This window comes from Equus quagga, chromosome 5 (assembly GCF_021613505.1).
Source record: "Equus quagga isolate Etosha38 chromosome 5, UCLA_HA_Equagga_1.0, whole genome shotgun sequence".
NCBI lineage: Eukaryota > Metazoa > Chordata > Mammalia > Perissodactyla > Equidae > Equus > Equus quagga.
Window position 1 is genome coordinate 116,500,304 of NC_060271.1, and position 25,390 is coordinate 116,525,693.

The 25,390-nt window shown below is 35.9% G+C and overlaps 1 protein-coding gene across 1 annotated transcript in view; it reads right to left on the bottom strand.

Moving 5' to 3' along the window:
- Positions 1 to 25,390, bottom strand: part of BABAM2 (BRISC and BRCA1 A complex member 2) — a 419,181-nt gene that overhangs the window by 380,975 nt on the left and 12,816 nt on the right. The gene's annotated exons all lie outside the window — the stretch shown is intronic.

A 25,390-nucleotide genomic window follows, 5' to 3' on the forward strand; every position in this document is an offset into this window, starting at 1 on the left:
GGTATCACAAAACTTTACATTTCTAACATTTATTATCTCTCAAAGTTTCTTTGTGTCAGAATTTGGGAGTGGCTCAGCTGGGCGCTTCTGGGGTGAGGGCTCCCATCAAGTTGAAATCACAAGTCAGCAACAGATAACTAATGTAGTAGGAAAGTTCGCTCATCTAGAAAGACATTTCCTTAACCAAAAATGAAAAACCTACTAAATAAAAAGCTACAGTCTTGATTAAAATTATATTTGTTTAACAGTAATTTGTCCTAACACATACTTAGATCTAAGGTTTAAAAAACCCACATTCCAAACTGAATATCTTTTAATAATAAACTAATTTTAAATGACTTGAAAATTGCTGACAATTCAAATGTAATTTCAAATCTGTCCCTCAACTGTACTTCCTGAGTGCTTGCTATATTTCAGGCACTGTGCTAGGTAACGGGAACACAGCAGTGACAAGACCAAAAGACATATCCCAGCATCATAACATAAAAAGAGTTTGGGGATGAAGAACTATGCTCTAAAATATATCTTTTACTAAATTCTAATTATCTCAATATACTAGGAATGCACTATTTTAAAACTTAACACTTGGGAGAACAAAGGAAGATAAACTATCACATCTGCAAATTATGCAAGTGGGAATTCTTGATGGCATCAAATCAGGTAGTTTACTCTAGTACTTTATCACCCAAATTGCAGCTAACCATTACTACAGTAAAATGCTAAGCACAATGACCTTCATATACTCTCATCCCTACAATCTCCTATTTTACATCTAATCACATGGTTCCCAATATTATTATTTACCTGTTTTCTAATTGTGGTTTGTTTTCCCAACCAGATCCTAAGATTCTCCATGCCAAGACTGTTTTATAGTTTTTTAAACGTCCCAGTTCAGCATCTACCACAGTGCTAAGCATCCAGCACAGATAAAATTTTAGCATATACTTATAATTATAAACTAAACTAAAAAATTGTCATTTGACAGATGATGATGGTGAAGGCCAGAGGGTCTCACAGGCACTCAGTGGGAGCACTGGCATCAGAACCCACTTTCAAGGCACTCTGGCCACATCTCAGTCTCCCTGATGTAGGCACCTTTCAATCATCTTCAAATCGCCAGCATCTAGCATTGGTGTCCAGGGTGTGGATACTTCAACAACTATGTATAGAGATAAAGTTTTGCTGAACGAACAAATAAACCTTGACTCCCAGGCCTGTGCACTTTTTGTGACAAAAACTGATGATTTAACTGGAATTGGGAAGACGCTCTCCTCCTTACCTCTGAGAAAGACAAAAATGTGATTATTTGTGGAAGGTCCTCCCTTTGAAGAACTGTACATGTGACCCAGAATTTAAATTTAAAGACATTACCTAAAATTACTCTATTTTCACAATAAATAATAACAGCAAGAGCTAACATTTGTTGAGCATTTACTACGTGGCAGGCACGATTCTAAATTCTTTAATTAAACTATTTAAACCCACAGCAACCTTCAGAGATGCATGCTATTATTACCTCCATTTTACAGATGAGGAAACAGAGGCACAGAGAAGCAATGTATCCTGCTAGTTGGTGACAGAGCTGGGATTCAAACCCAGGATGTCTGGCTCCATGGCCCATTTGCTTAACTACCACACTAAATCATCTCTCAATAATTAAAGAAGAAACCATCAGAATCAGTGAAAAATGTGAATTATAAATTTTTTCAACAAATGCTATTTTATTAAGTACCTATAATAACAAAAAGTAAAAGCTGACAAAACACTGCCAAAAAGAGTGTTCTACCACATGTGCTTTAGTGAAAAGAAAACGATTTATCAGTAATAACAAAAGAACTGTTTACATGTAAGTCAATGATGCAAAAGAGGGAACAGGACCCTCATAACTTGATTAAACAGGCTCTACAATGTTGACACTTTTAATTTATTTAGCAAACTCTTTAAATAAATAGTGAAAGGTAAATTGGATGTGAATCCTCTTTAAATTACTTGTGCCTAGTTACTGAGATATGAATTAAATTATTATAGTATCACTATAAAGAGGAAAAGTTGGCAATTTCACTACACTTTATATGATTTTAGTGACAGCTAAGAATCTGAATTAACAAAGTTATACAAAGATATGCTACAATCTTTAAGACATTAGCATCTCTTAAACAATGCAAAATACATGCTTTCTAACTTAATGTTAAACCTATTATTTCATATACTTTCTGGAAAAAATAATGATTTAAACCATTTCTACTCTTCATGCCACCTAAAAAGAACAAAGTAGATGAGTCCAGGGTTCCTTCCCCAAGTCTACGTCAGCTTCCTTTACCCTGACTGTTAATTTACCATTTGGCATGTTCTCCTACATAGCTTCCTGTTTTCTTGATAATGACGTTTGTGCTTAACTAACAATATTCAACATTAGCTGAGAAGGAAGTCTTCAGCTTTGGCAACCTAAAATAACAGGTGACTATGTAATAAAATAGGCTCAAAGACCAATAAATGCCTGTTAAATAACTATTAAGCCACAAATTAGAGTGAATTATTGTTAGCTAATATTCACCACTTTTTCATTTTACAGAATTAATTTATTTTCTCTGAATTAACTCTATCTTCACTCAGACTAAATCAGTTTGAAAATTATCATAGTTTTCTAGACTGAACTGCAGCAGTAAAGAAGCAAGAAGGCTATCTTCTTAGTCTATCTAAAATAAGCTATCTTAACAGCTATCTAAATAACCTATAAAATGGGCATTTTCTCTGCAAAGACATTTGAACTTCTGATTCACAGAATCTTATACTCTCAGCCTTAGAAAAAAATTATGGCCCATCTGGTTGACTATATCAAAACTCACTAGGTCAACTTTAGGACTTTCTACAAAGAGATCCAAGAATTAAAATTGGTAAAAGGCGGCAGCAAAACTGAACCGAGGTAGATTTTTTACATCATTTTCCAGGAGAAAGCAACTTTCCACTTGATGACATATGATGTTCCTGATACACCAAATATATCCTCTACATCTCTAAAATCTGAAATCTATTTCTAGGCCCTACTAGAAAGTGATGGATTCAATTCTTAGCATAGGATTCCAAAATGCCATTACCAAAATAAGTGACTCAGCTCAGAATGTTTTAAAAATTATAAAATTAAAATATTCCAAAAAAATGTGTTTGCTAGTTCATGTGACATCAACTGTTATTCCCAGTTTCTATGCTATATCTCCATTTATAAATGACAGATTTCAACTCTACTTTAGAGTAGGGAGTATTTTTAAATGTTAGTAGGTGTTCCTATAACAAAAACAGGGTTTAAATTACAATATGGTTTCAGTAGATGATGGGCTCAAATACTATTTTTAAGTTAACTAGGAGGAAAAAAATACTTTAACTTTTTGAGATAGCTCTTAAGTTCATTAATGTTCCACCTTTCATCTTTTCTAATATATGCATTTAATTCACTCTGTTAACAGAATAAAAGAGAAAATTAATAGGCTTATCTCAATAAGTCCAGAATAGGGTGTTTGATAAAATTAAACATCCATTCATGATTTTAAAATCTCTTTGCAAACGAGGATAAAAAAAGGAACTTCCTTAATATGATAAAGGCGATCTATAAAAAAAAAACCTACAGCAACATCATATTTAATAACAAAATGCTAATTTTTCCCCTTGAGATAGAGAATGAGATAAGGATAGCCACTCTTATCACTTTTATTCAACATTGTACTAGAGGTCCTAGCAAGATCCACATATATCTGGACACTTAATTTATGACAAAGGTGTCCCTGCACAGCCATAGGGAAAGGAAATTGTTTTCAATAAGCAGTGCTGAGTCAACCAGACATACCTCTAGGGAAAAATATGAAACTTGATCCCCACCTGATACCATTCACAAAAAACAAGTCCAAGTGGATTGAAGGTCTGAAGTTGAAAAGCAAAAGAAAAATATTTTCAGAAGATAACTTGGGGAGGGGAGTTAGAAGAACATCTTCAAGAACTTGGGATGAACAAAAATTCGCATAAAGCATTAACTATAAAGGAAAAGATGAGTAAACTGGATTACATTAGCATTAGATCTTCTGTTCATCAAAAAACACCATTAGAGAGTGAAAAGACAAGCCACTTTTAAGAAAGAAGAAGAAATTTGCAACATACGAAATTGATAAAGGGTTCATATCTAGAATGTGTAAAGAATGCCTATAAATTGATAAGGAAAAGACAACAAAGTAGACCTGAAAGAGCACTTAGTAACAGGCCCATAAACATATGAAAAAGTGCTTAACCTAATCAGTCACTAGAGAAATGCAATTTAAATCTACAGTGAGGTCCCGCAACACATCCATCAGGGTAGTTAAAATTAAACTGACAATACCAAGTGTGGACAAGGATGCAGAAGAAAGGGAACTCATAAACTGTTGGTAGAAGTATAAATTGGTATAAGCATTTGGAAAATCACTGGATAGTATTTATTAAAGCTAAATATATGCAGACCCTATGATCTAGCAATCTTACTCCTAAAATAACCCCAAACGTAGCATGTGCACGTATGCTCACCAAAGATACACACAAAAATGTTAATAAGAGCAGCATTCTTTGAAACAGCCCCAAACTGAACAAGTAAAATGTAATTTCAAGTGGAACATCCAAATGTCCATTAGCCATAGGACAAGGAAATAAACTGGGATATAATCATAAAATAATATATAGCAACAAAGTAAATAAACTACACCTACATGCAACAACATAGATGAATCTCACAAACATATCGATGAATGAAAGAATACATACTATATGATTCCATTTATTTGAAGTTCAAAACCAATAAAAACTACAGTGTTTGTGTACTAATAAAAATATTAAAAAGTAAAGTGATGACTAGAAAAGTCAGAATAGTGGTTTATCTACAGGGGAAGAAGGCAGTGGTGACTGAGAAAAGGCACATAGGCAGCTCCTGGGGCAACGCCAACATTTTATTTCTTGACCTGGGCAGTGGTAACACAGATGTTCTTATATTTATTAAGATGTAAGAATATGTTCTATGCCATCTGTGTTTTAACAAGCCATCCAGGTGACTCTGACACACACTCAAGTTTGAGAACCTCTGCTTTAAATGTGTACTATGTCTGGGCTTAGTAATAATCACAGTAATTTGAGTAGGCTTTTCTATTGCCAGTGGATCAACACAGCCACCTGCATATTCAAATTCACATTTTCCTTTCCCATGATAGTAAATCATTTTGAAACAGCCTGTTTTCATGATTTTTATTTCTTCTTTAATAGAATTCTTTTTAACTCTTATGGAGCTAGAAAGTTTTCCAGAAATTTCTGATTGGGGATACATATTTATTTTCTCAAAATGAAAATTATAAGTATTTGTTGAACACTACTGTGATGGGTACATAAAGTGCTATACATAATAGTTCAATGGTCTGTATTCAAGTGAGTATGTAAGACAATCCACCGGGGATGAGGAGGAAAATTTTAGGGGAAAAAAGTACATATATGTGTGTGTGCATGTGTGTGTGTGTGTATGTATGTATATATACATAGAGAGAGAAATTAATCCTTTCAATATATAATATACAGATTGACTCTAACACCTCTCTTGGTTCTCACACAGTTGTTCAAGTATCCTGAGAGAAGAGTGGGAGTTCCACAATCCAGAGGGGTTAATGGTACTACTTTCAATTATTCAGTTGCCTTCAGCATACTCTGATGTGCTTCATGGATAAAAGGAATCCACTGTCCAGTTTTAACTATACTAAAACCCTTAAAAAATAGACAAGTGGCTTAAACCAATTCTTGTAAAGAATCTGGCTAGAAAATAATACCAGTAATGCAAACACAGGCAAATGTTCAACAAAATTTTTCACATAACTGGTGGATGGGATTGAAAATTAGTCTTATGGCATAGTGTATGCAGCCAACATTGCATTTCTTCCACTAGTATCTATACATTTTTTTCAGATTTCTTTTTCAGGTATGATAGATGAAAATACCATATTATAAATAATATAAATTATTTTTACAGTGTTGCTTATTTCATCTCATATCATTCTTTTTAATTCATATTCAACATATGTTTTACAGTGTATAAATATATTTTTATAATTAAATAAATATAATTTATTGGTGGTTCATAACTGAATTATTTGAGGTGCATAATCAAAAAAGTTTAGAGATCACTACCATAAGAGTTACAGAAAGGAGTGTCTATTCTCAAGAACCTTGAACTGGTTCAGAAGACAAAAATCAAACCTATGAAAGTCAAACAAGGCATAATTTAAATAACAATTCAAGACAACAATAGATACAAGTCACAAAGCAATTAACATGATTAATTGCCAAATTAGTGGTTAAAGAAAATAAGCACAAAAGAAGTTGAGAGAGGGGAGAAACCACTTTAGCTGGGGTAATCAAGGAAGGTTCACTGGAATATGACTGGCCTCTAAGAATGAGTTGGATCTGGTCAAGCTAAGGGAAGGAAAAATATTTACCTGAAATTGTCCTTAAATAGAGGCAAAACCAAGGAGACAGATACTCTGCTATATTGAAAGTTCCAAAAGAAACAGAGTGCATTAAATCTTGGATCCCTAGTGCCCAGCAGCATACCTGCTGGCACAGGAGGCACCTGATAACTACTGAATAAATAGTGCAGGTGAACAAATGGAGGAGGAGAGGATAAGCACACTCCAAGGTCATGTCAAAGTCAAAACAAGTTACATAAACGTCCTGGACTGATTCCTATTCCAACCGTGGGAATGCTGGTAATTCTTACATTAATAAATATTCTAAGATCCCCAGGGACAAGGCCAGCTTACACACTATTACTATATATTTAAGGTACAATATAATTCTATAAAAAATAATTTTTATACTGAACATTTTTAATTTGTTCAGTAAAAATATTTCTGTAACCTTTTTAGGCCACCATTTTCATTCCCTGACCCAAAACATGTTCTAAATGGCTGTATCTCCTATTCTCTGAATTCTGGGGGCTCTGCATTTTATATCATTTGTATCTATGTATCTCAATCCCAATCTCAACTCCTGCTCCTTCAGGGAAGGACTGGAGAGTACTGACCTTGACGCAGAGCTCAGGTTCTCAAGGGAATGAACTAGCAGAGCTTTGATCTCCTTCCTTTCTTGGCTTTCATGATATTTGTTTGATTAAGGTTTCTATCTCCACAGTGCCTCACACTTACTAGGTGCTCAAAGTATGCTTTTCTCATAAAATATAAATTTGAGTGAATATGAACAGTACCAAGGCAGGGTAGCGAAAGGAACAGAGAGAAACCTGGTGGGGTGCACCACCAGGTGTGGGGTGCAGGGGAAGGAAAAGAAAAAAAAAAAGAAAGAAAAAGTAAAGAGTGAACTGTAGTGGAAACAGATGAGAAGATGGAGGTAAAGATAGAGAATGAGAGGGAGAATGGAAGAGTGGAGAAGAAGGCAAGAGGGAGAATTAGGATTCTGAAGTGTCATTAAAGGATTCCCTTTCCTGTTTGTGAAAGGTACTTTCTAAAGAGGGAAGAAACATTTCTTAAATCTTCAAATTCTTCTACTTAAGTGATTATGAAAAGTCTTAGCACGTGCTTTACAAGCCTTTCTGGAATTACAGGGTAAGAGGACAAATGTGCCATCCACATATTTTTTCGCTGTTAGGTGGTTTGGGAGGATTTTTTTCTTAGATTGCTCCTTGAGACTCTGTTACTATACACTATGAATTTTAACGCCTTGTGAAAGTTAAATAATCTGTCTCCTTCTTTGTTTCCTCATCTGCAAAATGGGGGTAACAGTCACACTCCATGGAGTTGTTATGGGGATCCAGTGAGTTGGTACGTATAAAGTATTCAGAACAGTGCCTGGCACATAACAACTACTGTGAGTATTCAAAAGCCCAAAATGAAAAGTCAAAAATATGGAGCAGGAGAGTCTATCCCAAACGCTACTTTCATTAAACCCTTAATTTCACTTGGGCAATAATTTTCAGAATTACAAAAAAAATAAAGACTTCAATTGACCCCCTCCCCTCATTACTATGCCTTCTTCATTCCACGGACAAAAATTCTCAGAGGGGGCCCAACCATGATGAGATTAAATCAGAGCAGTAAAATAATTTTCCTAGGTCCTATAGCAAACCTAATGGAGCCCATATGGCCTCTCATATTGCACAACAGGAAATCCCCAAGGGAACAAAGAGAAGCATATCAATACGGGGCATCTAAATGGTAGGCAGAGCAAGAAGAGACTAGGAGTTGCCAGAGAAAAATGAGGGGAAACCTCTAGTGTAGACCAGAAGATTTCAAACTTTTTTGACACTCTGTAAGAAACATTCAAATCACCATTTTATATCACCACTTGATATACATATGTGTATTGCGTATGTATGTACATATACATACGTGTATACATATAAATTGAAAAAATTTTACACAATACTAAACTTTATTAGATGAAATGCACTGATATTTCTTATTCAATTCTATTCTATTCCATATTTTTTTAAATGCGAATCAAGACCCACTAAAACGATTTCATAACACACCAAAGTGTTACAACCTACCAATGGTTTGCAACACACAGCTCCACCCAATAAAACTCCAGGGAACGTGGCTTCCAGAAAAATGAAGATAACAGTACTCTACCCCACAATGGTCAAAACCATTCTCTGAACACTTTATTCAGTTCCAGGTGTTATACATTTTTTTTTTAAAAGAGAAGGTAACTGTTGTACACATTTTGTTAGATTTAAGATTCATGTATTTCCCGCCTAGAGGTGATATGTAAAGAAAAATTTTTTTAAATCCAGGGTTGAGCTATTGACCCATACAGGGAAAATAACTATGTATATATGTATGTGTGCATATATACACTGTATACAAGTAGGAAATAGCTTTTCTTTTTTTATGCCTTTTTTTTACTGGTCAGGATTTTTTTAAACGTATTTTAATTTATTACTTTTTGTTTTATGGCTTTTAGGTATGTGATATACTTAGAATGATCTTCCTGATTCTAATATTTTAAAAACTACCATATTTTCTTCTTACAACTAAATGAAATTTTATTTTATTTTATTTATTTATTTATTTTGAGGAAGATTAGCCCTGAGCTAACCACTGTCAATCCTCCTCTTTTTGTTGAAGAAGACTGGCCCTGAGCTAACATCCATGCCCATCTTCCTCTACTTTATACATGGGACGCCTACCACAGCATAGCTTGCCAAGCAGTGCCATGGATCCAAACCGGCGAACCCCGGGCCGCCGAGAAGTGGAAGGTGCACACTTAACCACTGCGCCACTGGACTGGCCCTAAATTAAATTTTAAAAACATTGCATGTCAAATAAATGACGCAATTTAATCATGAAGACTTTTAAATAAATATCATTATTGTACATGTAAATAAGCATGGCCATTGCCAAAAACTGAAAACTTACAGTTTTTAAGGATTCAAAATGCATTCTAAAAAACTGGCATTTTATGAGAAAATACCTAATAAATTCTTTATATATATTCTATATTTTAAAGTAACTAGGACAGTTAAATAATATCCTCTTGAAAATGTATGTATATCTTTTTTACATAATTCCTGACACATTTCTGAATAAACTCTTATAGGGTATTAACCATAGAAGAAATAATTGCTGGTGCATTTCATCAGCCTGATAGACACAAGTCACCTTTGGATTTGAATCACATAATATTTTCTATTCAGCAGGTCTGTGTTTTGTGATGGTGAGCTAGCAAAAAGCTTACTGTTCCTTAAAATGATATTCGCAATGTAATTTGTTCTTAGGATCTTCTACAAAATATGGAGAATTCTAGATCTTTTTGTTGTGTGTGCGTGTAATGGGAAATGTTCTTTATTCTTTTTTCCTCCAAAATTTACACATTAGCCTGCTGTTTGCTTTTCTAATTACTGACATTTCTCCAAGTAAACCATATAAGACATCTCCTTTTTTATTCATTTATTTTTTTTTCTTTTCACTTCGTTCAGTTCCAGGTGTTACACTTTAAGAAGGACAGAGACTAACTGGATCACATTCAGAAGAAGCCAGCAAGGATGGTAAAAGGACACAAATCACGTGGTATAAGCAAAGGCTACATGTTAGCCTGCAGAAGAGAAAAATACAAAACATGACAGCTGTCTTCACTTATTTGAAGTGTTGTCACAGGGAGGATCGAGTAAGCTTGCTCTATATTGTACCACGAGGTAGAAGTGACACAAAAAAGGGTTTCAGGTCAACATAGGAAAGGACTTTCTAACAGTATCAGCTGCCCAGTGAGCAGCCTTGGGCCTCAGAGAGTTTCTCCATGACTTGAGATACTAGGCACAGCCTGGACAGTCACTTGGCAAGGAAGCTGAGAAGAGGCTCATATACCACATGATGGTCATTAGAGTTTAATGCCTTCCAATTCTGAAATTCTGTAATTCTAAGACTAGATTAAGACAATATTATACCATAATATGACTTTTAAAGTCAATACCAGTTCTTTATTAAGTTTTTAAAAAGAAATGAAATCTAATATGAACTACATAAAATAAACTTGAAACGGCAAATGATAATATTTTAACAAAAACTAATAAAAATTGACCTACTGTGCCTAGCACAGTCATTATAAATCTTCATCAGTTACAATTAGAGAAAATTGAAATGCCACCCAAGTCACTGACATAGTGTTAGATGTTCAGTAACTTATAAAATTAAATCCATATATAGCTTTAACAAGTAAATAGCCAAAAATGTTTGATTTTTAAAATGTGCAAGAATAAAGGAAGAGTGTTTACCAAAAAAAGACTGTACTGTACACATTCTCTCCTTATTCAAAAGTCATGCTTTTTTAAGGGGCCGGACACACAGCCGAGTGGTTAGGTTTGTAGGCACCCCTTCAGCAGCCCAAGGTTTGCTGGTTCGCATCCTGGGCACAGACCTGCACACCATTCACCAAGCCATGCTGTGGCAGCATCCCACATAGAAGAACTCGAACGACTTACAACTAGATAGACAACTATGTACTGGGGCTTTGGGGAGGGGAAAAAAGTCAGACTTCTTTGGTATATTGCAGAATACATAAACAAAGTAACACTTTCTCTGAGTTTTTACTGACCCAACTAACTGAAAATGTTAGTAATTTGAGAGAAGTCTTCATTCTTAGAACCATCTACCATATTTCTTCTACCATATTTCTTTTAAAAGAAAAAAAAGCAGTATCTCAGATTATCCAATGTGTAGTTATGAATTACTTAGTGATCACTAATGTACTACTGTCTCACCTCTGAGATAGAATTCTAAAAAGGCGAACTCCTGGATGGTTGGAATCCAAAAACCCTTTTAGAACACTGCTACTCAAAGTAGGGTCCATGGACCAGTGCTGAACTATAAATTGTTACTAATCTGTGATGAGATAAGCACAGAAATTGAAAGTAAGAATTTAGAAACTTTTACAGCAATTTGTAAGAGTAGTTTTAAGTCTGACAAATCTAATACAAAAAAGGCTGGCCTTGTATTTCATACATCTTTTTTATTTCACTTTTCTAGTAATTCATTTTTATTATATTTTACAAAAGTATTAGTTGGTGACACACTGGAAATTTTTTAAAACTCTGGTCTTTCACAAAAGACAGTCTGAAAAACAGTTCTCTAAAGATCCGTTAAACACTGAAGGTCCTTGGATATGAAGATAAACTGCTTTACTTTGATGTCCCCCAATCTCCCTATTCACCTTGGTTTCCCCACTACAATAACAAACACTATTAATTTATTTCTTTTCAAGTGTTCTTTTGGTATCTCTGCTAAATTGTCAGTAATATCAATATAGATAACTGCTTAAAATTTATACTCAGATTATCCATTTGACTGCTCAGAATTTGTAACACTACTTCATTTGCATCCAGATGTAGCTCCAAAATATTCTTGGATTCATTCCTTATAAGAAGATATTAACAAATCTGATGATGCAATTTGGAGGGATCACCCAATCTTGCAACATGACTGCTGGCATAATCCGTGGCAGTCAGTCATAATGTTTTAGAAAGTCTAAAGATAGTATAGCCAGTTTTAAATCCCAGGCCTCCACACCTAAAGTAATGGCCTGCTGCATCCAGAATTCATGCTCAAAAACCCATTGTCTCTGCAATTCTGCCCATCTACCTGGACTCTCAAGTCTCCATTTGAACCATTTTGGTCCCCAGGATCCTATTCTGACTTACACATTCTTTTATTTCTTACATAAATATGCAAAAAGATGGATTTAATGAATCTATTAAAAACCTGTCAATAAATAATTCTTAAAGATATTTTTATTACACAAAGTATAATGAGTCCTATCCTTAGGAAAAATTAAACAAATACACAGTGCTATGCTATAAGAAATTATTCTACAATGCCAATAATTACATACTTTAGTTAAGATTTGCAACATCATTCAAGCTTCCAACTCTTCAATAACTTAAATAATGGGGGGAAAAACAAAATAAAATGAAGGAGTATGAGAATTTAGGTCAAAGAGTCAATCAGCAACAGATAAAAAAAGAACTGCATGGATTTAATTTCTGCCCCAGTACTAACCATGAAACCGTATTACCTCCCATAGTCTTTGATTTGTCGACATCTATAAACCCTTGACAAATTATCTACTGCTCTGAGATCCAGCCCATTTGTAGTAAATTATTGCCTAGAAAATACTGCCATTTTAGACAGCTACTGAATGAGTTCTAATACTGAATTATTCCTAATATTTAAGTTTTAGTTTCACCTAACAAATTTCTATCTGAATTCTATCCAGTAATTGGGGTTTTCTCATGTTCATATTTAAAGATGTTTCACAAATGCAGATGGTTGGAAAGCCCACTTTACAGTATACTATATTAATAAGTGATTCCTATCTTTTCCTGGCCAATGCTTTCTTGAAAAAATAATAACGTCTGGTAGAGAAGACCTGGAATCTAGTCCTGGGACCTAGTCCAGGCCTCCAACACTTCGCAGCTAAGTAATCCTAAATGAGTTTCTTAACCTCTCTGAGATTTACATCCTCACACGTTTAAAAGAATTCTTTAAGGGGGTTATAAAAACTCTCCTCATAGATTTACTGAGGGCAAAGACAGTCTGTGAAAAAAGTTTTATACTATTCACAAATGCTAAATTCATTCACTGTTCATTTCTTTATAGAAAAAAATACACATAACAGACAGTGCCTACTTAGAGATCTGAATCCACGCTGGCCTTCGTCAGTGTCTACTATCTGATTCGCAGTAAAATCAATTTTATATTCTTTCCAGGAATGTTATTGAAAGTTCTATCATTTCTTCAATACAAATTATACATTCACACACAGAGTCCCGATGACAAACCTATACTGGGAAGAGCACAAAGAAGTGACAAAGCTGCTTTCCTTTGCATTTCATTCTTCCTCAGTCCATCTCTTCTGTCTTCTACCCCAATGTCTGTCTTTTCTCCTAATACCAAAACAAGTTTCCCCTTCTGCTGTCTCACTCCATTGGACTCCTATAGCAGAAACTGATTTAAGCCATATTCACTTTTTTTCTTTAACAAATTACACAAGCAAAAATTTTTCACTGTAAAAAATGCTAGTAATACATAAATGAAAGTACTAAGTACCTCTTCCCTCTCAGGTGTTAACTGCTGTATTGAGCTTGTTAAATATCCTTCCAAATCTTTCTCTGTACATCTAGATATACATATGTATGCATGTGTAGAAGACTTTCTTACACAAATACAATCACTATACAAACACAATACAGTGTTCTTCTGTAAATTGACTCTTCACTTGCCATTCAGTCCTGATCAGTACTGTTCTACCTTGGCACTTTGGAAGCCCAGACCATACATCCAAGTGATGGGTCACTGAGATCATTCCATTCAGAGCACAGTTTCTTAGAGCTTTGACAAATACTCAGTGCTAACTCTGTGTCATCTACAGGGTGTACCATGTTGAACAAAACAGGCATGGTGCCTGCCCTCATGGAGCTGAAAGTCTAGTGTAAACACAGCATTAAATAAATAATCAGCTGTAAACATAATTTCAAACTGCAGTAAGTGCTAAAATAGACTGTACAAGAGAACGCAGTCAGGAGATCTAACTTAGATAGGGGCTGGGGTAGCCCTCCGAAACTCTGAAAAAGTTACATTCAAGCTAAATCTGAAGCATTGAAGAAATTAGGAAATTGATTAACAGGAGTGGAAGAATGATCCAGGAAAAGGAAGAAGGTGAGCAAAAGCCTCAAGTTGGAAAAGGGCTTGGGGCCTTCTGGGAATGGAGAGAAGGTCAGTGAGACCAGAAGGAAGTGAACCGCGGGGAAAGCAACATAAGATACGCTCAATAGGAGAGAAGAGCCCAATCACACAGTAAATCATTAAGCTTTTGGGGATTTTATTCTAAGAGCAAAGGTAAGCCATCCAAGGATTCTGAACAAGGCACATGATCTGATTTATTTTTTTATTTTTAATTTAAAACAAATTTATTAGATTTACTAAAAATAATACAAATGGCTTCTGAGTGGAAAACAGATTAGAGAAGAGCTAAAATACTTATGAAGAGACTAGGCTAGTTTAGATAAGAGTTGGTGGTGCTCAAAGTGCAGACGGAGGGAAATGGGTGGTTTAGAGGCCAAAGAGCCTCTGAGAGGAGCTAACGAGGCTTAAAAAGGGAGATGCACATTTCAAGAAGAAATGATACCTTCAAGTCCATACTCAGGATTGGGACAGAGTTTCAGTTTCAGTACCTCACCGTATTCAGGAGACCCTCTCAATGGCTGTATGCTTGCCTCCAGTTTTCTTCACTCTTTCTTCTCTATATTCTTTTCCTCTCCCCTGATTTTATCTCCCCCTCATATTGTCCTCTGCCTCCCTTCTATCCCTCTCTATCTACCCACTTCTTTCTTCCCTCCCTTCTGCCTTAATAGATACAATTTGGAACTGAAATAATTTTTAAATATATATTCTATTTAATGAGGAGCTCTTAATTTAAAATCCTGAAGGTTCAATCATGTATATTATATTCACCGAAAGATATATACTAGAAAGTTCACAGCAGCACTATTCATAATAGACAGAAACTAGGAACTACCCAATTGCCCTTCAATAGCAGAACAGACAAACTCTGTGTTCACATAATGGAATACTCCTTGCTCAGTCAGAAAGAGGACTATATCTGCAGCAATACTGAATCTCATACATATAATGCTGAACAAAAGAAGCCAGACATAAGATGCCATTTTGTGGAATACAAATTCCACTTATATTAAGTTAAAAAAGAAAAAAGGAGGGGCTGGCCCCGTGGCCGAGTGGTTAAGTTCGCACGCTCCGCTGCAGGCAGCCCAGTGTTTCGTTGGTTCCAATCCTGGGCGCGGACATGGCACTGCTCGTCAGACCACGCTGAGGCAGCATCCCACATGCCACAACTAGAAGGACCCACAACGAAGAATACACAACTATGTACCGGGGGGCTTTGGGGAGAAAAAGGAAAAAAATAAAAATCTTTAAAAAATATAAAAAGAAGAAAAAAAAGAAAAAAGGCAAAACTAACCTATGCTTTTAGAAGGCAAGGGAGTGGATATCCTTGTGCGTGTGATGGCGGAGGGAGAGCACAAGGAGGAGGTGTGAGGTTCTGGGGATGTTCTGGTTTTTTGAGTGCTGATTACACCAACACGTCCAGTTTGTGAAAACTCACTGAGTTACATACCCATGATTAGGTGCACTTTTCTGAATATATACTATATTTCAATAAAAAGTTTTTAAAAATCTATGAGTTTTCCCAAAGAATCCATCGGAAAACTATTAGAAATAATCAACAACTACAGCAAAGTCTCAGGGTACAAAATCAACTTACAAAAATCAGCTGCATTTCTATACTCTAACAATGAACTAATAGAGAACTCAAGAGTATAATCCCATTTACAATCACAATAAAAAGAATAAAATATCTTGGAACAATTTAACCAATGAGGTGAAAGACCTATACAATGAAAACTATAAGACATTTTGAAAGAAACGAAAGACATTTTGAAAGACAATTTTGAAAGACATTTTGACATAAAGAAATGAAAAGATATTCCATGCACATGGATTAGAAGAATAAACATAGTTAAAATGTCCATATCACCTAAAGCAATCTACAGATTCAATGCAATCCCAATCAGAATCCCAATGACATTCTTCATGGAAATAGAACAAAGAATCCTAAAATTCATATGGGGTGACAAAAGATCCCAAATAGCCAAAGCAACCCTGAGAAATAAGAACAAAGCTGGAGGCATCACAATCCCTGACTTGAAAATGAACTGCAAAGCTACAGTAATCAAAACAGCATAGTACTGGCACACAAACAGAAACACAGATCAATGGAACAGAATTGAAAGCCCAGAAATAAAACCACACATCTACAGAGAGCTAATCTTCGACAAAGGAGCTAAGAACAGATAACAGAGAAAGGAAAGTCTCTTCAACAAATGGTGCTGGGAAAACTGGACAGCCACATGCAAAAAAATGAAAGACCATTATCTTACACCATACACAAAAATTAACTCAAAATGGATTAAAGAGTTGAAAGTAAGACATGAAATCATAAAACTCCTAGAAGAAAATATAGGCAGTATACTCTTTGACATGTCTTAGAAGGATCTTTGCAAATACCATGTCTACTCAGGCAAGGGAAACAAGAAGAAAAAATAAACAAATGAGACTTATCCGACTAAAGAGCTTCTGCAAGGCAAAGGAAAACAGGAACAAAACGAAAAGAGAACCCACCAACTGGGAGAAAATATTTGCAAATCATATATCTGACAAATCTCCAAAATATATAAAAAACTCACGGGCTGGCCCCGTGGCCGAGTGGTTAAGTTCGCGCGCTCCGCTGCAGGCAGCCCAGTGTTTCGTTGGTTCGAATCCTGGGCGCGGACATGGCACTGCTCATCAGACCACGCTGAGGCAGCGTCCCACATGCCACAACTTGAAGAACCCACAACGAAGAATATATAACTATGTACCGGGGGGCTTTGGGAAGAAAAAGGAAATAATAAAATCTTTAAAAAAAAAAAAAAAACTCACACAACTCAACAACAAAAAACAAGCAACCTGATCAAAAAATGTGCAGAGGATATGAACAGATATTTTTCCAAAGAAGATATACAGATGGCCAATAGGCACACAAAAAGATGTTCAACATCACTAATCATTGGGGAAATACAACTCAAAACTACAATGAGATATCACCTTACACCCATTATAATGGCTATAATCACCAAGACAAAAAATACCAACGTGGAGAAAAGGGAACCCTCATACACTGCCAGTGGGAATGCATACTGGTGCAATCACTAAGGAAAACAGTATGGAGATTTCTCAAAAAATTAAAAGTAGAAAGACCATATGACCCAGCTATCCCACTACTGGGTATTTATCCAAAGAACTTGAAAGCAACAATTCAAAGAGACTTTTGCACCCTTATGTTCATTGCAGCATTATTCACAATAGCTAAGATGTGGAAGCACCCCAAGTGCCCATCAACTGATGAATGGATAAAGAAGACGTGGCATATATATACAAGGGAATACTACTCATCTATGAAAAAAGACAAAATCATCCCATTTGCAATAACATGGATGGACCTTGAGAGTATTATGTTAAGCAAAATAAGCCAGACAGAGAAAGACAAACACCATATGATTTCACTCATGTGTGGAAGATAAACACATGGACAAAGAGAACAGATTAGTGGTTACCCAAGGGGAAGGGGGTTGGGAGGTGGGCATAAGGGATAAAGGGGCACATACATATGGTGACTGGCAAATAATAATGTACAACTGAAATTTCACAATGTTATAAACTATTATGACCTCAATAAAATTAATTAATTAATTTAAAAATCTATGAGATTAAACCTTTACTGTCCAGGGGAGGGAAGTAGCAACAATCACTTTTTTGTTTCCCTAATATCCTTTAATAATATTTCTTACCCCTGGAGACAACTGTGATATAGCCCTGAATTTGGAATCATGAAATCTACTTTCAGATTTCCAGCTTTATACTTATTGTACTTCTACTATGTGCCAGGTTCTATGCTAGGCACTGAGGATCCAGCTGTATGCTCACATGCTGGATGAGAACCCTGCCTTCTTTAAGGCAAAAACAAACGAACAAATACATATGTACATACACATATAAATGAAAGCTTGAGATTGATGAGAGGGCAGATCCTGGGATGGAGAAAAACAGGGGAGCCCTGCTTTTGATGGCATGGTCTAGAGAGGCAACCCTGAACAAGCCATTTATCTTACTTCAGTCACAGTTACCATATCTGCCTTAAAGGATTATTACAAGTATTAAATGTGATAATATCTTTCAAAGCACTTACATTACAATGACAGCATTATTAATGATAACCGCTCTTACTATATCATTGTCCTTACTACTCAATAGAGAGTTGCTTGAGTTAAGCAATGTCAGCATGGTCTATGTGCTAATACAGCAAGTTCTTTTTTTTTTTCTTAAAGATCTTATTTTTTCCTTTTTCTCCCCAAAGCCCCCCAGTGCATAGTTGTATGTTCTTCGTTGTGGGTCCTTCTAGTTGTGGCATGTGGGATGCTGCCTCAGCGTGGTTTGACGAGCAGTGCTGTGTCCGCGCCCAGGATTGGAACCAACGAAACACTGGGCTGCCTGCAGCGGAGCGCGCGAACTTAACCACTCGGCCACGGGGCCAGCCCCTGGGTTGCTAATTCTTAATTAAAAGGTTTCTACTCTGGATAGAAGCAAGTGTATCAATAAATGGCTCTCTTCTCTGTCTAAAGTAGTGCTAATGATACAAAGGCCTGGCTCAATTTCTGCACAGCCCTTTACAGCCTTTAAAGAGAATCAAGCACAGAAAGACAGCGCTAAGAGAGGGGCAGGCTACAGAAGTGATATCAGCCTCTCAGAAATCAAATTAATCAACCAAAGAATATACATGAAGTAACTTTATTTATGATCAGGACTTTCTTGATTCCACAATGAGTCAAGATCCATATTTTTAAAAGCTTAAATATAGTTGCCGAATTAAAATGCAACAAACAAAACAAAGACAACAAATTCCAGGGAAAGCAGGTGTGTGGAATCAGACTTGGTTTCAAATCCTGGTACTGCCATATACTATCTTGGGACCCTCACCTTGACCTCTCAGGACTGTTTCCTCATCTGTAACAAGATGCTAACATCTAAACCTCATATGATGATGTCAGGTTTCAAGAGGTAATGTACCTAGTGTTCCTAGGACAGGATCTGGTGAGGTAGCTGCTATTATTGCTACCATTATTGTGATTATTTGATAGGCAGAACTCCACTAAAAGCCACTAGTATTCAGCCCAAACTGTCTACAGATGTTGGTTTCTCTCTTTTCTTCCTGATGGCTTTCCCTGAGTCCTACACCGAACACTATGTATTCAGATACATTTACACTACAAGGGTAAAAATATGATGTGAATGCAAATCTGCTTTCACGGACTGAAAAGGTCAAAAAGCCTCCTTGAGTTTTAAGAACCTCAGCTGCTTCTAAAACTATGAGGGTGGTCCCCCACCCCCATATATTCTGACTTGAATCTCAGGGCAGCCTCTTTAGAGAAGCTATTTTCCTAAGAATTTACAGCTCAAAAATAGGTTCACGATTTCAGCACTGTTTTAACTTTCTTCACTGTACTTAATTCAATTTGCCTTCCCAGCCAAAGGCTTGAACAAAGCATGAATTGAAAAAAAAAAAACCTCAATGGTGAAAGACTGACAGCCTTTCTTTAAGGTCAGGAACAAGACAAGAATGCCTGCTTTTACCACATTTATTCAAAACAGTACTGGAAGTCCTAACCAGAGCAATAGGGCAAGAAAAAGAAAGAAAAGGCATCCAAATTGGAAAGGAAAAAGTAAAAGTATCTCTGTTTGCAGAAGACATGATCTTACATGTAGAAAACCCTAAAGATTCCACCAAAAACACTGTTAGAACTAATAAACGAATTCAGCATAGTTGCAGCGTACATAATGAACACACAAAAATCAATTGTATTTCTATACACTAACAACGAACAATCTTGAAAGGAAATTATGGAAACAATCCTATTTACAATAATATCAAAAAGAATAAAATACTTAGGAATAAACTTAACCAAGCAGGCAGAAGTTTCAAATACTCAAAACTAGAAAACATTGCTAAAAGAAATTAAAGAAGGCACAGATAAACGGAAAGACATTCAGCATTCACTGCATACTTAATATCGTTAAAAAGTTGATACTACCTAAAGTGATCTACAGATTCTATGTGATCCTATCAAAATCTCAATGCCTTTTTTTCCAGAAATAGAAAATGCCATTATAAAATTCAAGTGGAAGCTCAAGGGATCACGAATAGCCAAAACAATCTTGAAAAAGAAGAACAAAGTTGAAGGTCTCACACTTTCCAATTTCAAAACTTACTACAAAGCTATGGTAATCAAAAGAGTATGATACTGGTATAAAGACAGACATACAGACCAATTGCATAGAATAGAGAACCCAAAAATAAACCCTCTCATATATGGTCAAATGATTTCCAACAAGGGTGCCAAAACCACTTAATGGGGAAACGACTGTCTTTTCAACAAGTAGTGTTGGGAAAACTGGATATCCGCACTAAAAAGATGAAGTTGGACCCTTATCTTACACCATACACAAAAATTTTAAATTCAAAATTCAAAATAGGGGCTGGCCCAGTAGGCACAGTGGTTAAGTTCTCGCACTCTGCTTCGGCGGCCCAGGGTTCACAGGTTCGGATCCGAGGCGCAGTGGTTAAGTTCTCGCACTCTGCTTCGGCGGCCCAGGGTTCACAGGTTCATATCCTGGGCACGGACCTACACATACATCATCAAGTCATGCAGCATCCCACATACAAAACAGAGGGAGACATTAGCTCAGGGACAATCTTCCTCAAGCAAAAAGAGGAAGATTTGTAACAGATGTTAGCTTAGGGACAATTTTCTTCACCAAAAAAAAAATCAAAATGGATGAAAGATCTAACCAGAGGAGCTAAATGATAAAGCTCTTAGAAGAAAACATAGGGGAAAAGCTTTACAACTTGGGATTTGGCAATAATTTCTTGTATATGACACAAAAAGGATAGGCAACAAAAGAAAAAATAGATAAGTTGGACTTCATCAAAAGGAAAAACTTCATGCATCAAAGGATACTACCAACAGAGTAAAAAGGCAACCAATGGAATGGGAGAAGATATTTGCAAATCATATATCTGAAAAGGGATTGATATCTAGAATATTTAAAGAACTCCTACAACTCGAAAGCAAAAAAAAAAAAACAATTAAAATATGGTCAAAGGACTTGAATAGACATTTCTCCAAAGAAGATATACAAACGTCCAATAAGCACATGAAAAGATATTCAACATCACTTGTCATTAGGGAAACACAAATCAAAACCACAATGAGATACCACTTCACACGCATTAGGATGACTATTATTTTTTTTATTATTTTTATAAAACAAGAAAAAATTTAAAAAGCAACAAGTGTTGGTGAGGATGTGAATAAATTGGAAGCCATGTGCATTGCTGTAGCAATGTAAAATGGTGCAGCCACTGTGGAAAACAATATGGTGATGCCTCAAAAAATTAAACAAACATAGAATTACCATACGATCTAGCAATTCCATTTCTGGGTACACCCCTAAAAGAATTAAAAATAGGGACTCAAACAGATATTTATACACTCATATTTACAGCAGCATTATTTACAAGAGCTAAAAGGTGGAAGCAACCTATGCGTCCATCAATAGATGAACGGATAAACAAAATGTGGTATATATATACACATACAATGTATATTAGCCTTAAAAAGGAAGGAAATTTGACACATGCTACAACATGGATAAACCTTGAAGACATTATGCTAAGTGAAATAAGCCAGTCACGAAAGGACAAATACTACATCATCCCACTCATATAAAAGACTTAAAGAAGTCAGATTCACAGACAGAAAATAAAATGGTGATTTTCAGGGGCTGGGGGAACAGAGGAATGGGGAGTTTAACGGACAGAGTTTCAGTTTTGCAAGATTAAAAAGGTTCTGGAAATGGATGGTGGTGATGGCTGCACAACAATGTGAACATACTTAATGCCACTGAACTGTACACTTAAAAATGGTGAAAACAGTAAATTTATGGCATGTTTATTTTACCACACTAAAAAAAATGTGCTAAGCACCAAATTGAATCTGTATGTTAATAATTAACTGAAACACAAAAATAAAAAATAATGTTTTTTAAATGAAAAAATCTTAGGAGTCACAGATGAAAAAAAACATCATCCTGAGGGTATTATACCTACTTAACAGTGAAACATCAAAATGTTCTCCAAAACTTCCACTTGATTCAAGATCTCTTATCAATAAGTTGTCAAGAGCAAAGGTTGAGATAAAAACCTTTTCAAAAAAACAAAAAGGACACATTTTTCAAAAAGTCAAGAGAAGCAAGGTCAATGGGAAAAACAACTTTCATAACATGCCATTAGAAAGATAACCAAATTACTCAGGAAATATGGCCCTGGAAAGGAAGATTACAAAATTATTTCTCAAGAACATGACACCAAAAAGCAAGATTATTCAAGCACCACAGAAGCTGAAAAGGAGGCTGTTCTACTTGAGCATAAGGAGTCCTTTATTATACAAGTGATGGCATAGGAATAGTTAATTTGGAGTCCTAACAAAATTTATATGCCTATTAACATGTACTAAAAGAGCCTCGCTGATCTAATCCTAAAGAACTGTGCAAATTTGTCATTCTAATGAAATAAAAACCAGTCAAAAAACACTACCTTAAAATTGCGCAGAATAGAGGGGACAAAGATAACAGTGGAGTGACTTTTTGTTCCCTTGAACAATGCAAAGTAGAGCTGGGAACAGGCTAAACGACCCTTCGACTCCCTTCCCTCTCCATGTTAGACTGGCCACTTCCCGCTACCTCTTCCCCTAGCCCAACTTCCATACCAAATGAGGTCACCCTGAAACGCAGTCACTGCAGGACAGGAAAAGCCCAAGATTCATAACCATCTAAAACTGCAGACCCAGATTTATCCTAGCACTCACCACCCTAGTCTCTGTGGGAAGACTGTGGAATCCTAGCAAGGTCAGTGATTTCAGAGTTCACTGAGTCAAAGCCAATACCACCACTGTGATTTTTTTCCCCAAAAATCCTATGTACAAAACATACAATAAGTAACAGCCCTTTGAAATGTTAAAAGACCCATTAACTGTTAGATTAACATTATATTACTGTAATATACTATTATAATCAGAAGGCAGCTGGCCAGGCAGCTACCCAGGTTAAAGATTTAAGAGAAGAAAAGAGAATTGGGCTGGGACATGAGGAGTAGGGAGAACTTGTGTTTCTTCTGGGTAAAACAAATCCAAGAAGTAATTCCTAGAGGACAACCTGGATGTAGTAATAGCACTCAAAATATCAATATCATGCACTGTTCACTGGGTTTCTAGATGTTCTGGCACCTAGATAAGCACCCTAAGCCCTAGCCAAAATTCTGCCCTGTAACGTCCACAACCCCACCCACTGCTCACACTAGCTCTGCACCCAGCAACAGAGCTCTCTACTCCTGTCTGCACACCATCTTACAAGGCCTTGGCAGACAGGCTTCTTTAACCCCCTGTCGAGAACTGTTGCATGCCTCTGCTCAAGACAATCAGTGTCCAATCTCTACTAATTGCTGAAAACTGTTAGGTTCTAACTGCTAAAAAAAGTTGGCATCTCTATGCCCATTTATTCTTCAATATAATCAAATATTCCAAATTACATCCACCTGAAGGGTCTAAGTGAGCCACACTGATATTTTTTTCTGCCTCTGTGGATTTCCAAAAAGCAATGAACAGGAATAGAAAGTTAGCCTAGAAACAAAAGTCCCTGGCTCTCCTGTCCTTTTCTGCTCTATGATTTCTGACTTTTGTTATACACGCAAGCTCTTACCTTGCTCTGCTTGCATGGGTCTTACTAGACAGCTCCTTTAAACCACTTACATGGACACTCACTCTTTATAAAGGACCTGAATCTGAAATTCCATTGTGATTCTACCCACTGCCTAACAATAATAATACAGTGATATAATAATGATACATATCACAAGATGTGTAACATATATGATATATAATAAATAATAGCAGCTACCATTTATTAAGCACTATGACCAAGCTATTCTAAGCACTTTATATGAGTTATTTCATTTTACCCTCATAACTACTCAATAAGATAATTATTAATATCATCCCCATTTAAAACAAAACTGAGGCATAGATAGCGCATGTAACTTGCCAAAGGTCATTAAGCTAATAAGTGGTAAAATCAGGACTCAAACTCAGACCTCATTGACTGAAAAACCTACATGCTTACCACTACATCATGCTGCCATCCAACACCTCTAAAACGGCTCACTGGGTTCCAGCTTCTGCCTACCTTGACTTCTGGCTTTTGCTGCCCCCAGTCCCTCCTCCCAGTCTTGCTTTAGCTCTTCTGGGCTTGGCTATTTTTCCTTTCTCCAAACTCTTAAGTATTCTTAAGTATTCTGATAACAAATTATTGAATCATTAAATTTTCCAGCTTCAATCTAACTTCTATACTAGCTTTCACATATGCCAATAAACCACTAAGAATTTCCACGTCACAGCAGACAAAGAATAAAACACCTAGAAATAAAGTTAACAGTAAATGTGCAGGAACAAAATGAAGAAAACACAAACTTTTATTTATAGACATGAAAGTGGACATGAATAAGAGAGACTGACCATATTCCTGAAGAGGTATACTCAACATTACAAAGCAGGTATACTCAATATTGTAAAACTAGGACGCAAGGGCCATTCAGCTATTTTTGGAAATAAACTTTTCATTTGTGTATTATGTATGTATGTATGTATGTATTATGTATGTACTTATTAATTTGTGTATTGTCATAGATTCTGTGCTACAATGGCAGAGGTGAGTAGTTGCAACATAAAGTTCACATGCCTAAAATATTTATTATCTGATCCTTTACAGAAATTTGCTGACTCCTGTTGTAAGAACATCCACTCTCTCTAAATAAATAAAATGGTTTTATCCAATGCCCGTCAAAATCCCAGCAGCTGAGACCACAAGTATTCAAACATATTACAAAGCTACAACAATTGAAAGCTGTGTAACTGCATAAGGCAAATACAGACAGATCACTAAAAGGAAATAGAAAGTCAGAAAAAAATATAAGAATTTAGTATATAAGATGGCATTTCATAACAGTGAATAAGTAAAAGATTTATTTTATAAATGGTGCTGGGACTAGATGATTATTTATAAAAATAATAAAATCCCATTCCTACAGTATATTATAAACCAAAATAAAT